This window comes from Danio rerio, chromosome 8, assembly GCF_052040795.2.
Source record: "Danio rerio strain M-AB ecotype USA chromosome 8, GRCz13ab, whole genome shotgun sequence".
Lineage (NCBI taxonomy): Eukaryota > Metazoa > Chordata > Actinopteri > Cypriniformes > Danionidae > Danio > Danio rerio.
In genome coordinates this window covers 57,027,501-57,043,386 of record NC_141028.1, presented here as the reverse complement: position 1 = coordinate 57,043,386, position 15,886 = coordinate 57,027,501, and the positions used below count along the sequence as shown (strand labels likewise).

At 37.9% G+C, this 15,886-nt stretch overlaps 1 protein-coding gene and 3 long non-coding RNA genes across 8 annotated transcripts in view; 2 read left to right on the top strand and 2 right to left on the bottom strand.

The window, feature by feature from the left end:
- Positions 1-15,886, bottom strand: part of LOC148679673 (uncharacterized) — a 140,816-nt gene that overhangs the window by 47,822 nt on the left and 77,108 nt on the right. The window lies entirely within an intron of this gene.
- The window catches only part of frmd3 (FERM domain containing 3), a 97,675-nt gene that overhangs the window by 72,469 nt on the left and 9,320 nt on the right, over positions 1-15,886 (top strand). The window lies entirely within an intron of this gene.
- Positions 1-15,886, top strand: part of LOC147842882 (uncharacterized) — a 797,275-nt gene that overhangs the window by 777,125 nt on the left and 4,264 nt on the right. The window lies entirely within an intron of this gene.
- LOC147835827 (uncharacterized) lies at positions 717-10,662 on the bottom strand. The gene is made up of 4 exons (XR_015498485.1): positions 9,408-10,662; positions 5,752-9,361; positions 3,594-4,717; positions 717-3,511 (listed from the first exon to the last, which is right to left on the bottom strand). It is a non-coding gene; the product is annotated as an uncharacterized LOC147835827 (long non-coding RNA).

Sequence of the window (15,886 nt, the reverse complement as noted above, 5' to 3'; positions counted from 1 at the left end):
TGGTACAATTTTTTAAGATTGATTCTTAAAAGCTAGAAACAAAAAAAAGAGGACTAATATATTGACATGAAGAGGCATAAAAGTGACCACTAACTTTTTTCCTCAGCTATATAAGCAATATCGCATGAGTAGTTGTGCTATGTGGCTGTATATCGGCACTGGTGGGAGGTGTACATTGGCATGACGATATACAGCCAGATTGCACTGCTACGAGTGTGATACTGCATTTATACAACAGTTCGATAGCATAATCAAGTATATAAAAAAAGACAATCAAACACGCAGAGTCGCAAAACCCTTTTGTATGAGGAATTACTTTCTTCAACCATTCAGCTGACGTCAGAACAGCAGAAACTGTTGCTAATTCTCCAACGTTACTTTAGAGCTAGTGTTTGAATGATTCTCTAGTGTAATGTCTAAAGTGATGACAAACTAGGTCATTTTTGCTGACATTTTAAGATTATAAAGCTGCACGGCATGAAATGCCATCAGTCTACAGAGATTTCCCAGTATTTCTCTGTTGTAATCGGGAGATCACAATAATTAACCCCAAAAAACTTAAAGAGTACTATGGTATAAATACAGCACTACATCATACAAATGAAAGAGATCATCTTAGAATTAACCGTTACTTCCTTTGGTCTGCTCAGACAGGTTGATGGCGACCGATGCACTGCATCAGATGCTCCAAAATTATAAATACTTTAAAAAAGGCACAATACTTATAATTAAACTCCATAAACAGCTACATTTTCTACTAAAAAGTCTCTAAAGTACATTATGTTGTCCAACAGCTGCAATTCATGTCAAACTGTAGAGCGTCCTCTGCTTGTCGCTGTATGTGGACGGAGTAATACACAAGGGTGATGGGTGAAGAGGCGGTACAAGTGCTGTTATTTGCAGAATGTTGCACGGCTATCAGCCAATTAGATTCAAGAACCAGACAGAACTGATCCTGGAACACCATTTTGGTTGAAAAATGTAATCCATACCTTATTCCTACCCCTAAACCCAACCATAACTGTAAATTATTTCCAAAATCAGAGGGGAATAATAGTTGGATAAAAATCATCTAGAAGTTCATAACTCTAACCGTAAACCTAAACCTAACATAAATAATAATAATAAAACTCAAAATAAAAATATCAGTTAATTCTGATTGGCTGATTGGACTGTTGTTCCAGGATCAGCATAGATGTTGGTGAAATCAGGTTGGCGTCATCTTCACACGTATAAACGTACTAAAGCATGCTTTTTCAGTTTGGCCTTTTTCAGTTTCAGCACATGTCCCTCAAAATGTTTGTGCATGACCCTAAAAGTGGATAATAACATAATTGACATAACTATAGAAGCTTGTTTTTTATTATTAATATATTCAAGCTACAGGTCAAAATGTGTTGCCGGATCCGATTTCAGAGGTGCCGGATTTGGATCTCTGTCACAAATTAAGCCCTGCTCTTGTTACACTTGAACATGGATACCATTCCATTAATGCTCAGTTTACAGGCTTTGGAATATAAAATGATTACAGTGCAGGTCTGGAGCAGAAATCTGCAAAAATGAAGCAAATATCTACCAATTCTGTTCAATCAATCAGTGCATCTCTCACATTATGAGGTTGTCAAGTAAACCTCCCTCGTCTTCAGTGGATCCGTTCAGATTGACCCAGCGAGAGGGCTGGTGTTTGTGGAGAGTCTGATCAGAGTGTTAAAAATACATGTGAATATCCTAGCAGAAGACACCATGTTAGCGGTGATTAATAGCATGCCTGCTTGAGCTTGTGCATTAAAACAAAGACACCCAAGTACACAGGCTGAAGGTTTAACTCTTTAAAGGGACGCTCCACTTGTATTTATTTTTTTTAAATAGGCTCATTTTACAACTCCCCTGGTGTTAAACGATTGATTTTTAACACTTTTAAATCAATTTAGCCATAGATCATTGAATCGGATTAGACCATTAGCATTTCTTTCCAAAAATTCACAAACGTGTTTAGATATATTCCACCTTTTTTTTGGAAATAGGCTCATTTTACAACTCTGCTAGTGTTAAATGGTTGATTTTTAACTGATCTCTGGGTTATGCGAGAGCACTTTTCGCTTAGCTTAGCATAAATCATTGAATCAGATTAGACCATTAGTGTCTTGCTCCAAAAATTCACAAACGTGTTTAGACAGTTTTCCCATTTAAAGCTTGACTCTTCTGTAGTTATATCGTGTTTCTAAGACAGACTGAAAACGAAAAATTGCTCAACTCTTTGAAATTTAGGTGCGAGATGCTAATGGTCTAATCTAATTCTATGATTTACGCTAAGCTAAGCTAAAAGTGCCCCTGCCAGGCACAAAGATTGGCTAAATGGATTCAAAAATGGTAAAACACAGCAGTTTAACTCTAGGAGACTTGTAAAATGAGTCTATTTCTCAAAAAAGTTGAGTGTTGCTTTAAATTTGGAGGAGATTTGGATCATGTGATAGAGCTGTGGAGTACTGTGTGGAGATGTAAAGCTTGTTCCTCAATCTTAAGCCCTTTACAGATCAACTTACCAGACGAGAGGACAAGGCTTTAAGGTCTGAATGTCAAACCCGCGGGTCTCAGATGTTCCCTGTACATCCTGCTATAAAAAAAAACAATGCACATGTTATGATAGCTTCTGTATAGAGATCGGACAGAAGTGCTTTGTTTTTAGTGAAACGTCAAATAATCTCATGGCAACGTTGTGTGTTTTACTGGTGGAAATTGCCATCCACATTGTAAGTAATCCACATTTGGATGAATGGGTAAATACGTGCTACATGCTTTCCTCTCAATAACAAAAATAACAGTGGTGAGAAAATAGCGATATGGAAATATTTGGACTAGCTTCTATCCAGTGTGTGAATTATACATGCTTCAGTGAACCAATTATTTTAATCCAGCATAGGCTCATTCTGAAAAACGTAGCCCTATATATACATTTCTGGAGATCATGAATTATGTAGCCAGAAGTACGTATGGCTGCATTTCATCTTTAAAACGAATGCTACGGGGCTTTTCTTTTTCGTGCTTACTGGCTGACTGCTTATCTCCGTATGGACAGCTTTCCTGCTGTTAAGAGTTTGTCCAGTAGCTCGCCATGTACGTTAGTGAACTTGAGACGCCGGGGTTCGAGTCCAGCAAAGAAAGGTTCCAGAAAGCAGGAAAGACAAAAACTGAAGCCAAAAAATGAAATAAACAAGTAAATAACAGCGTGAGAATGTGGTAAAATCTGAAAAAACGTGGTGAAAATCTAGCGTGGGCTTTTATTTTTCTGGGTTTCTTTTTAAAACTGTCTGTTGGGTTTAGGAAAGTGGGTGTTTGTGTCAATCGGTGCTTTTGAAAACACTATTGGATTAGGGAAGAAGGAGGGCGGATTAGTCGAGTGGTTAGTCAGTCAGTCAGTCGACAGTGGCCTCTAGTGGATTTACTTGAGAACAGCAGGCGTGAATGGCACTGGCGAGAGGAATATGATATCTGAAAAAGCGTACACAGCGGCCTCTAGTGGATTTACGTGAGACCAGCAGGCGTAAATGGCACTGGCGAGAGAAATTTGACATCTCAAAAGCGTACACAGCGGCCTCTGGTGGATGCGAGAAAACAAAAACTGCAAAAACTTCTGGGGCTCTCCAGAAATTTATACAGAAGTGCATTTTCAGAATGAGTCTGGGTTGATTTAAACTCATTTATAAGGTAAACTTATTTAAGATTTTAGTGTTTTGAGGGATTTTGAGGAGGTTAATAGCTGATAATCACATGTCTGTTGAAATAGCCTATCAAAGATAAACTATTTTTATAATATAAAACAATGAATTGAGCTTAAAGAGATGCAAACCCTGAAAATGTACTCCCTGTTTAGTCACCCTCTAGTGTTTCCAAAACTTTGAGTAATTATGACTTCAATGGTTACAGGTTTCCAGCTTTCTTCAAAATATCTTCTTTAGTGTTTAACAAGAAGTCAAACAGGTTTGGAACATGTACAATACCAGATGAGCAAAAGATGAGACAATTTTCAGTTTTGAGTGAACTATCCCTTTAACAGTGATAAGCATGTTATCTCTTGCAGGGGTGTTGTTATTGTGAGGTAAAGGCATTTTTAAATTTAGGCAAACCTCTAACTGGCAAGCTCCCCCAGCCATTTATTTGTTATTTTACAGTGTAGAGTTGCATTCACCATTGTTTGATCTCTAGAATCTTGGAAGATCTTATCCAGAGCTCTTTGGCCTGTTTTCTGTTTTCCATATACATTGGCGTAACGTTGGTTGCTTCTTCTGTAGCTGCTTCTTAAGGTTTTATGGAATGTTTTCACATCCGGACACCTTGTTGATTGCTAGTAATCCAGCAATGGCTTTATTTAATGCAGCATGTCAGATTCCTCTTCTTCTTCGATGATGTACCACTTTGGTATTCCAAATAGAAGCTCAAGAATCAACAGAATACTTCATGTTCTCTGAGGTAACTCGGGCAAAGTTGGCATGGATGTATGCTGCAATGTCACTGCAACTGTCTTTGCTGATAAAGATAAACACTACCTGACAAAAGACTTGTCGCTTATATAAGTTTTAGGAACAACTAATAATAACTTGACTTCTAGTTGATCATTTGGTATCAAAAGTGGCTTACATGAAAGGCAACGACCTCTAGATTACGCTTATTTGACCAAAATAAAATATGATCATGCTGATTTTTAATTATTTAATTAGGACTGTTACGGCCCAAACTCAAAACTGGCTCGAATAACAACAACAATCAAGGTTTGAGCCGAACATATGGAAGACACAGACGTTGAATGGTTAAATTGACGTTCCGTCAATACGTTTTATTTTTCCATAAATCATAAGTTTTCAAAAGACAAAACATTAACAAAAATCAAGTAGACAGGTAGGGCAGCTAAGGTAAACAGGTCTCTGACTATACTGCTTTAAATGGACAGATCTTACCTAACTCCCGTGAAAGGAATAAAAATAGGTGAGTCTTCCGGGCCACTGCTTACCTTCGCTAAACTAAATAAATAACAAAACGTGAATATGAAAAATAAACCCCTACCTGCTACAAAACAAAGTATCAAAATAAACAAACTAGTTACAAACTAAGAATCAAAAAGATTTACAGGAACAAAACACTAAATGGAGCGGCATCTGGATGAATGATCGACTTGCGGAGCACCGCCTGCCAGACCGCCTGAGCGCAAGCCACCACCGAGCTGAGGGAGGGCGAGAGACTTCAAGGTAGAATGAGAGAGAGAGACGCCATGGTAACACTTTTACAATAAGGTTCATTAGTTAATGCATTTACTAACATGAACTAATCATGAACAGCACATGTACAGCATTTATTAATCATAATTGATCATTTACTAATGCATTATCAACATTCAAGTCCATGCTTGTTAACATTAGTTAATGCACCATGAGTTAGCATGAACTAACAATGAACTACTGTATTTTCATTAACTAACGTTAACTAACATGAACAAATACAGTAGTAAATGTATTGTTCATTGTTTGGTCATGTTAGTAAATGCATTAATTAACATTAACTAATGAACCTTATTGTAAAGTGTGACCACCGCCATTGCTGTCAGCCTTATATAGTGGGAATCCCCAGTGACGTCACGGGCATCATCCAATCCTGGATAAGCCGGGTAGAAACACTCCTCCTAGTACTCGATGGCAACAAGCACAAACCGGCAATAAATACATAGATTCATTAAATAACACAGACCCACGTAACAAGGACAGTAAGGTCTGACTTTTTCCCAGGGATGGGTTGCGGCTGGAAGTAGTCCGCGGTTTAAAACGTGCTGGATAGGTTGGCGATTAATTCCGCTGTGGCGACCCTGGATTAATAAAAAGGTACTAAGCCGAAAAGAAAATTAATAAATGAATGAATAAGTAAGGTCTGACTTTGCTTAGACAAAAGTCTTGTCACTTAACAGAAATAATGTCCAGTATAGAATATAAAGTCATGCTGCAGTGGAAACAGAATGAATATTGTGTCTGACTCCATCATGAGCTTGGAGGACTGCATCCATACATCTCTGACATGACTCAAATCACTGATCAATAAAGTCATCTTGAATGCCAAAGAAAGCGTTCCTGCAGGACTCCCAGAGTTCATCAAGATTCTTTGGACTCATCTTCAATGCCTCCTCCTTCATTTTACCCCAGACATGCTCAATAATGTCTGGTGACTGGGCTGGACAATCCTGGAGCACCTTGACCTTCTTTGCTTGTTGCTCTTATATCTAGGATCGACTACAAGACTTTTGTCAGGTAGTGTATAACAGAAACTGCTTTAAAGGGATAGTTCATCCAAAAAGGACAATTCTGTCATCATTTATTCAATACTTTTTAAGTTTCAAAACATCTTTAGTGTTCAACACAAGAAAGAAACTCATTAAGGTTTGAAACCACTTAAGGGCTACTAAATAGGGAGTCAATTTACATTTTAGGTGAGGTGAACTATCCCTTTAAGTCTGTTGAAGTATATCAGTGCCTAAGGTTTTTTCTCTCTCCAGTAACTCATACTTGAAAATCTGTTTGATATCTACCAGCATAATGCTAAAGAAGCTTTTAGCTTTTTAGCGGGAAATTTACAACCTAGAAAAGTGACATAACATGGCTTTTGATTAAAATAGACCATTTGTTGGCTCACCTCTTTGATATTACGCTCGGTTTACAAATTGCACTATAGATCTATCAGATGGCTTCATGCTGTTCAAAGGCTTTCAAATCTTTCCAGACATGCTTCAAGGAGTTGATTTTGTTAGATTTGTTAAATGCCAAGCTGCTAGGGTGAGAAACATTTTGCTTATCTTTGAGTCGCACATGGTGTTGTTGTTGGCTGTTTTCGAGTAGCAGTCTTAAAGGAATATTTCACCCCAGAGGAAAAAATCATTAATTAATTTTCTTTTCGACTTAGTCCCTTTATTTTTCAGGAGTCGCCACAGCGGAATGAACCGCCAACTTATCCAGCATATGTTTTACACAGCGGATGCCCTTCCAGCTGCAACCCATCTATAGCACATTTCATACACAATGGTAATTCAAAGTGCTTTACATAAACGAGAGTTAAATAAACAAAATACAAGTATAAGAAAAAACATTAAAGAATAAAAATGATTCAAAACTAATTAAAATGTGTTAAAAGGTTATAAAAGAATGAAAAAGAAAAGAAAGACATAATAGTGCGATCTGTGGGACGTAGCACAGTGCTCATTCAGAAAAGGCACAGCTAAACAGATGTGTTTTCAGTCCTGATTTGAACGTGCCTCATGTTGGAGCACATCTGATCATTTCTGGAAGCTGATTCCAGCAGCGGGGGCTGTAGTAGTTATAGCAAGCATTTAATTGATTTGATTGCTAATTAAGGCTTTTATATTGATGATTGAGAAGGGTATGAAGAATTTTGGACATTCCACTTATTATTTACATATTATTATTAATTTTTACTTTTTATAATAATGCATTTTATTATTTTAAAATAATAACATATCCGACCAATGCAAAAGGTGCTTGTTTTGGTATGCTTTTCACATTGTTCTATTGTTTTAATATCTGATCATGAAATATTAATTTTCATAAAAAATAAAAAAAAAAGAGTGAGAGATCATCCAGGCTCTGCAGTGGGACGTGGAGACGTGCGATGTCTGCTAGATGTCCTGTACTCTGATCTGAAGGGTTTCTCCATAATCAGCCCCTGTGATTAGCAAAGCCTTGTGCTATGACTGATGCTGTATAAATAGCTCATCCTGCATTTGGGCTGATCCGGCTCCTAATACCCCGACTTTGTTAACACCCTGCACATGTCCGCTGTTCAGGGGCAGGACGGCAGGACCATGTCCTACAAGTGTGTGCGGTTTTTACTACAGCATTAACCCAGAAGAGTCTGAGAGTTTGTGTTGTGAACTTAAAGGAGGTCAGATATGGAGGTTCTGGGAGAGCAGGAAGCGCGTGGAGGTGATGTGTACGCTGTGGTGGGTTGCGAGGATGCAGATGAAGTTCTGAAGGTGGTTTTGGAGGAAGGTTTAGAGGAGCGGGCTGACGCCATGCGCTGTCAGGTGAAGATCACCACACGGCACAATCTGCAGCTCCGCATGGCCAACTACACAGACCGGGATGTCTATGTGAGGTTGCTTGGCCATGGGGATCGTATCTCAGGAACCGGTACGGAAGTGTCATTCATACTTGCTTGTTCTCTCAGAATAGCAATTTTGCATCATTATAAAGCTTTGAAAGCATATTCATACCCCAAAATTACTAAAAAAATATCTGTAAATTAGCAGTTTTATTTGTTTTTCCTTGTTTTTTATGCCTTTGAATTGCATTATGGGATCTTAATTTTTTTCAACAACTTTTAACCTTCAAAATTTTTAACAAAGTGACTTTTATTAACATTTTTGATAGTTTAAAGTAGGGTTGTCTGGTTTACCGGTTCTGTGGTAGAATTGTGACAATATGACTCCAAAATACTGGCGGTGCCACTGTAATTTGTAAACGATAGTATTGTCATTAAAGAACCCCTATTTTGCATTTAAAAAGATCTTATTTTGGGTTTGGGGGTCTCCAACAACATGCTGATATGTGCATATAATGTGCTTTTAATTTTACCTAATTATCCCAGTGACTCCCATATGATTCGTTCAGCAATTCATTTATTCTCAAACCACTCCTTAGCACTAAGCTAATCTGCGCTGATTGGACCGATGACCCAGTCTGTTGCGATTGATTGACAGTACAGTATAAAGTAGCAGAAATCATGTGAGAGCTCAATGCAGGAATGCAATAAAGCAATACAGTCAAACACAAGAATATTACTCTACTCTTAACGCTAACCCCAAATAATAACGACACATTCAGTATTTATCCACATAGTGTTAAAGGTTTTAACTACTTTGAAAATTGATCGCGCCGCTTGTAAGGAACAGTCGATGGTGGCCATAGCAAAGGCAAACAGCAGAGGATCACTAGTTCAAAAACGCATTTAAATCGGTAAAGGAAGAAGCATGTTTTTAACGTGGTTTTGGGCACGATATTTGAAAAGCCCCATACAGATTTAACCTGAGAGATACAGTACAAACACTGATCTATAATAGACATGTGAGAACAAGCCATGCGGGGCCATTACAACTACGGGGCCATTGTAACACACAATTACACACATATTTTACAAACTACACAAAATGAGTCAACAATTTTAATGACACATGTTCTGATCCGGATTAAGAAGAAACTGGTCCATTTGAACTGTAAAATGATGGTGATGTACTGTCTCGACGTCCATGTGTTCAATCAAAATATCCGAACCAAACTAGATTTGTTTATTCGACTCTGAGTCGACTATTTTGCTAATTAATCAATAGATTTAAACATGGTGCACTTTTAGATTTAAACCTCAGCTGGATGGTTTCATTCACTTAGTGCTATGTTACATACTGCATTTTCAGCTCATTTTCAAAAACCCATAATAGGGGCTCTTTAACGGTCTATCTACGATACATAATGTTGCATGTTGAAAAGTCACTAAAATGCTCACACGTTTGTGCAACAATAGACCATTTGGTATGAATAGTCTGTGAAGCCCTGTTGCAAAACTATGTAGAATTCAGGCTCTTTTTTTTTTGCACGATTTGAAATGTTTAAGTTTGAAAGCACATCCGAATCGGTTCATTTCTGTTCCTGTCAACAATATTTACTAGCCACAACAACCGCAACAATCTCTTAAAAAGAACGACTCACAAAATGAAATTTTGAATATCTGATAAGACAAAAAAAAAAAAAAACTACAGATGAAAAACCCAAAAGAGCAAGAAGAAACATTGACACAATTTTTGGCCATTTCATATAGCCTAATTTTGTTGATAAAACACTCCATTTGTTTAACAAATTTCATTCGGTATATATATTTTTTTATTTTAATGTATTTTTTTTTTGTTGGTCAGTATTTATTTACAGTATGTATTTATTTCATAGATTTGAGTTATGAATTAGGGCGTCGCGGTGGTGCAGTAGGTTGTGCTGTCGCCTCACAGCAAGAAGGTCGCTGGTTCTAGCCTCGGCTGGGTCAGTTGGCATTTCTGCGTCGAGTTTGCATGTTCTTCCTGCGTTCGTGAGGGAAAAATAAGTAGTGGAGTAAAGCACTGATACCACAAAAATCTACTTAAGTACAGTTACAAAGTATTTGTTCTTCGTTACTTTCCATCTCTGGCCATTTCTAAGGCGTCACTCCAGAATTGCTGTATATTTTGCATTTCCTAGATCAACCTTTAATTCTATGAAATATATAATGTTTTAATAATAAAACAATATATTAAGGGCGATGCAGTGGCGCAGTAGGTAGTGCTGTCGCCTCAAGGCAAGAAGGTCGATGGGTTGCTGGTTCGAACCTTGGCTCAGTTGGCGTTTCTGTGTGGAGTTTGCATGTTCTCCCTGCATTCGTGCGGGTTTCCTCCGGGTGCTCCGGTTTCCCCCACAGTCTAAAGACATGCGGTACAGGTGAATTGGGTAGGCTAAATTGTCCGTAGTGTATGAGTGTGTGTGTGGATGTTTCCCAGAGATGGGTTGCGGTGGAAGGCCATCCACTGCGTTAAAACTTGCTGGATAAGTTGGCGGTTCATTCTGCTGTGGTGACCCCAGATTAATAAAGGGACTAAGCCGACAAGAAAATAAATGAATGACATTATATTAAATTATCTCTTAAAATATTGTTTGTATGTTTATGTAGGGACATTTTGTCTTCAAAATATTAACTTAAATACTCACATTATAACTAGTTTTAACTTGAATCGTACATTTAGCTTTATTTATTCATTAATCTTACTTCGGCTAAGTCCCTTTATTCATCAGGGGTCACCACAGCGAAATGAACCAACAACTTGTCCAGCATAAGTTTTACATAACGGGTGCCCTTCCAGCCGCTACCAAGTACTGGGAAACACCCATACACTCTCACATTTGCACACACACTCGTACACTTCAGCCAGTTTAGCTCATCATGTGTCAGTATTACAAAAACTGCTACTACCAAAAACAACACCACATTACAGCTTGCATCTGTACAAAATGATCAAATTGATTGAGTGACTGGAACGTTGTTACCTTGTAGTTAAAGTCATGTTACGAATAACACAGAAAACGAATAAAAATCCAGGTCATATCTGTTTTCCTCTTATGCCTTTCACACTCCTTTGAAAAAAATCACCCTCAGATTTAGTTATTGTGTCATCGAACTGTTGCCATGGCAGCTGTGATGGTCTGTTTCCAGTGACGACTGTTGCCTCCCCCTGGGTTAAACGTTCCTATAAGCATCACCATGCTGGCATCTACATGCTAAAGTGTGTTTTATATAAGTTGTTCAACAGATAACACATAATTAACCAATTAATTTGACAGATATTACATTTCAGGCACTATTAGGTGGCTGTCAGTGCTGATGCCATGATATCTACTACAGTGTCAATGGAAAGTCATTTATTTACATAGTGTGAATTAAAGGCTATCAGTCCAATAATATACATATACATATATATATATTTTAATAGAACTATAATATATGATTTTGAAATGAAATGATGGTTATGTTAGATAACACTCTAAGTGTGTGTGTGTGTGTGTGCGTGTTAGAGAATAGTTGCATGGAGAAGCATCGACGTCAGTGACAACTTAGCCAGGAGACTTGTCTTAATCCACACTATACCCAGGCAGCTGGGTCTATATTTAGACTGGACTTGCCCAAAGAACACAGGCTACAGCCGTGCCTCCCAACCACTATATAAACATATAATAAAACATGCAGACTAAAGAGCACAAGATTTAGCTTGCCGTTTAGTTTGTCTACATACTGTATATAGTCGAGGGCAAAGTGATTAGCCCTCCTGTGAAATATTTATTCTTTTTCTAATATTTCTCAAGTGATATTTAATGTGCAAAACAATTTTCAGTATTTCCGATAATATTTTAAAGCAGTTTCTAAATTATTCTTAAAGTCAATTTTATTAGTTTTAATATTAATAATTTATTTTCAATTGACTACAGAACAAACCCATCGTCATACAATGACTTGCCTAATTGCCTAATAATAAGTCATTATTTTATATTATTCGATCAAAGAAATCCGTTATTAGAAACTAGTTATTATTAAACTATTATGTTTAGAAATGTGTTGAAAAAAATATAATTCTGAACCTCAGCCGGGTCAGTTGGCATTTCTGCGTGGGTTTCTTCTAGGTGCTCAGGTTTCCCCCACGAGTCATATAGATGTGCTCTATAGGTGAATTGGGTAAGCTAAATTGACCGTAGTTTATGTGTCTGAAAGAGTGTGTGTGGGTGTTTCCCAGTACTGGGTTGCAGCTGGAAGGGCATACACTGCGTAAAACATATTATAGATAAATTGGAGGTTCATTCCTCTGTGGCGACCCTAGATTAATAAAGGGATTAAGCCGAAAAGAAAATGAAAGAATGAATATAGATGGACACTGTTAACATAGGGCTTTCTTTTGGCACAGTACAGTTTTAACTGGGATTTGTGGATGCAACTATGTATTGTGGTACTTGACAAAGGTTTGACAAAGTAGTCCTGAGCCCATGTGGTGATATCGCTTATCGATAAATGAGGATTCTTGATGCAGTGCTGCCTGAGGGATGATTTTCAAAGTAGCCATGTCACAGATGTCTGGGCTAGCGTTTTGTTGCTGCTTTGTTTACACTGCAAGATGGATCGGCGACAGGGGGTTTCACACTGCATCACTTTACAATAGGAAGAATCACCGACAACTTTGTCCAAACTACGTCTCACAACCAAAAACACGTCGTATATCTTTTGTTATTAACTCCATAATGAGAAAGAAGCCTTTAATGGGGTTGAAAATGTATATATTTGCTCACCTGGGTTTAAAGGGAATTAGCAATTTCTCCTCAACTTTCTTTTTTGACCCGGTTGTGATATTGCTCACATTACATGTTGAACAGACTCGGGTCCTCTGGCCAAATTTCCACTAGTTTTTCCTCAATTTCTTGGGTCCAAATAAACTGAAAATGAGCGCTTTTAACTTCTCCCCCAGCCTCACGGTGGCCTACAGGTACCCGTGCTAGTGGATGCTGCTCTCTCATTGGCTGTAGGTGATCGCCAATGTTGTTTTCAGTTAAAACTCATTTCACACGGCATGATTTGAATCGCCGACAGTTCCAGATATTCAGCACGCCAAATATCTCACAGGCATCGGCGACTCATTTGTGATTCTCTCAGATTGCGTCTTTGATAGTTCAGACTGTGTGATTGTTACTTGCGTGAACGAGGACCGATTTGCCTGTGATTTCAGGCATTTGTCTGCGATTTCTCAAAACCTGTCGGCGAGTCAAAATCAGGGCTAAAATCATGCAGTCTGAACTCGGCATTAGGCATGCGCTCTTATCCTTAAGGCACTGAAATTCCTCCAGATTCCTTGAATCTTTTGATGATTTTATGCACTGTTGTAGGTGAAATATCCAAAAGTCTTCCTATCTTTCTTTGAGCAACATTTTTTTAAACATTTCAATAATTTTCTCTTGTATTTGTTGGTAAACTGGCGATCCTCAGGATCAGGACTAGACCTTTATTGGATGCTGCATTTGTACCAAATTATAATTATAATCACCTGTTGACATCACCTGTTTCAAATCACATCATTTTTAACCAATTACCTGATTACATGCCCTAAACTGCTCCTGTCTCAACGTTTTTGGAATGTGTCGCAGGTCTAAATAACAGGAAAGCATGAATATTTACAAATTAAAGGAAGTGTTTTCTTTATGATTAAACTTGTTGCATGTCTCTGGATGAGCGAGTTTTTGCTACTTGTACAGTAAGGTAGCATTGAAAACACCCATGAAGAATTCAACAAAGATGAACATAAAAGCCAGCTAGCATTTCAAATGTGTTATTGCAGAGCAACACAAACAGAACGCAGAAGAATACATGCATGACTATGCAGCAGTAAAATCAAAGTCCTTTTCCGGCAAGTTATTTCACTCGGCGGCAATCTTTGAAACGCCTCTCGAGCAGTATGCTCTAGCATTCTGTTTGAATGGGGGAAACGTTGAATTCTCTTTAATTGCTTGCCAATTTCAATTAAATTTAATATTAGCAATAAACAATACAATTTTAACAAATGTTTAAGTTCTAAATGTTTGAATCATACAGAATTTGCAGAAATTCACGTCTGGTCTGAGCCTGTAGATCGGATATGCAGCCGCACAGAAGTGCGATATGCACATTAATATGGCAGCATTATTAATGACACTGTCTAACAATAATTCGTATTTTTACAGTACTGTGACGGTTGGGTCTAGGGTTTGGGTGTGGGTAGGCATTAAAAAATACAATTTATTGGGTAATTTAATATAGACAACATAAATAATACTCAGTACAACTATTGTTTTTACATTACTGTGACGGTTGGGTTTAGGGTAGAGGTGGCGGTAGACGTTAATAAAATACAATAAATGGGAAATTTAATAAATAATGTAAATAAACTTTCGGCTACAACCATATCTGATCTAGCAACAACCGTCTGAGCCTCTTCCCTAGAGAATCCCCAGTATAAAGCGACCTCTGATTGGCTCTTGTGATAGAAGGCGGGGCTTCATTCACCATATTGACCATTACACTTTTCCCCATTCAAAACTATATGAGTGACGTGTCTTGTGTATTATATAGTCTTTGGTAAAATTCAGCTTTAAGACAGAGGAGCTCAGTGAGGACCTGTAGCTGCACATTGTGGCTGCTCAAAAGTCAGGAAAAGGCTGTAAGATCATATCTAAATATTTGAAGTTCCAGCAGCTACTAGTATTATTTAAATAAAAGACAAAATGTATTGATTAACCCAAGCACTTGTTCCTTCTGCAGGACTTTCAGCTCTGAAAGACTGTTTATCTGTTTCTGCTGAAGTCAATGGGAAAATTGAAAGTTCTAGATCAGATCACCTCAAAAAAGATTGTCTCTCCAAGTATCACCACAATGATCAGTATTGAAATACAGTAGCGTAGTTGGCCAAACTAGGCAGCTACAGCACTGCACATTTCGAGGCAGAGTCATATTCATATTTATACAATTTTTTAAAAACTTTGAAATGTATGTTGCATGTACATATGACATATTTTTAAAACTTTTTAAAATCTAAACAATAACTTGTATGTAGATTGGTAGGGAACCCATTTTTCTCAGAGGATGTCAAGCTGACAATACATATGCGGAGAAAATAAAAAGCACTGCAGAGTTTGGGTGTTTGTGTTTGCATACAAAATATGAGGCTGATCAGTCAGTTCTTGTCACGTGACTCGCGGCGTGGCATTCTGAAAAGTTAGGATGTTTTTAATTGGGCAAGCCTGGAATATGCAAGTGCGTCGTGCTGCAGTTCTTACTCATTTTACTAGCCCCTGGGTTAAATTTTGATGCTCAAGTGACCGAGATGTAACAAGACAATATGGTCATTTTTCAAAATAAAAGATTTTTCTAAATAAATGATCGTTCAGACTGTGATTATAAATAAAACGGAAACAATTAATAAATTTTTTGTGTGGCCCGGTACCAATTGATCTATAGAATGGTGCCAGTCTGTGGCCCGAGGGTTGGGGACCACTGCTCTAGCGCGTATCTGCTCTGCAAGCACCACACACCTCTTTCTCTAGTTCTGCGTCATTTGAATTATTTTAGCAGCTGATGACGCGATGCACTAAAGTAAACGTTCTAAGCACATCGCTTTGATCGTAGGCTTTAGAGAACAGCCAATGCTGATCACATTAGTGTTATCGTACACATCAAATAATTATAATTATATTCATTTTTTCTTTCATCACTCAGTGATTCCTCAGCGTACCACTCGAAGTAAGCCAGCGTA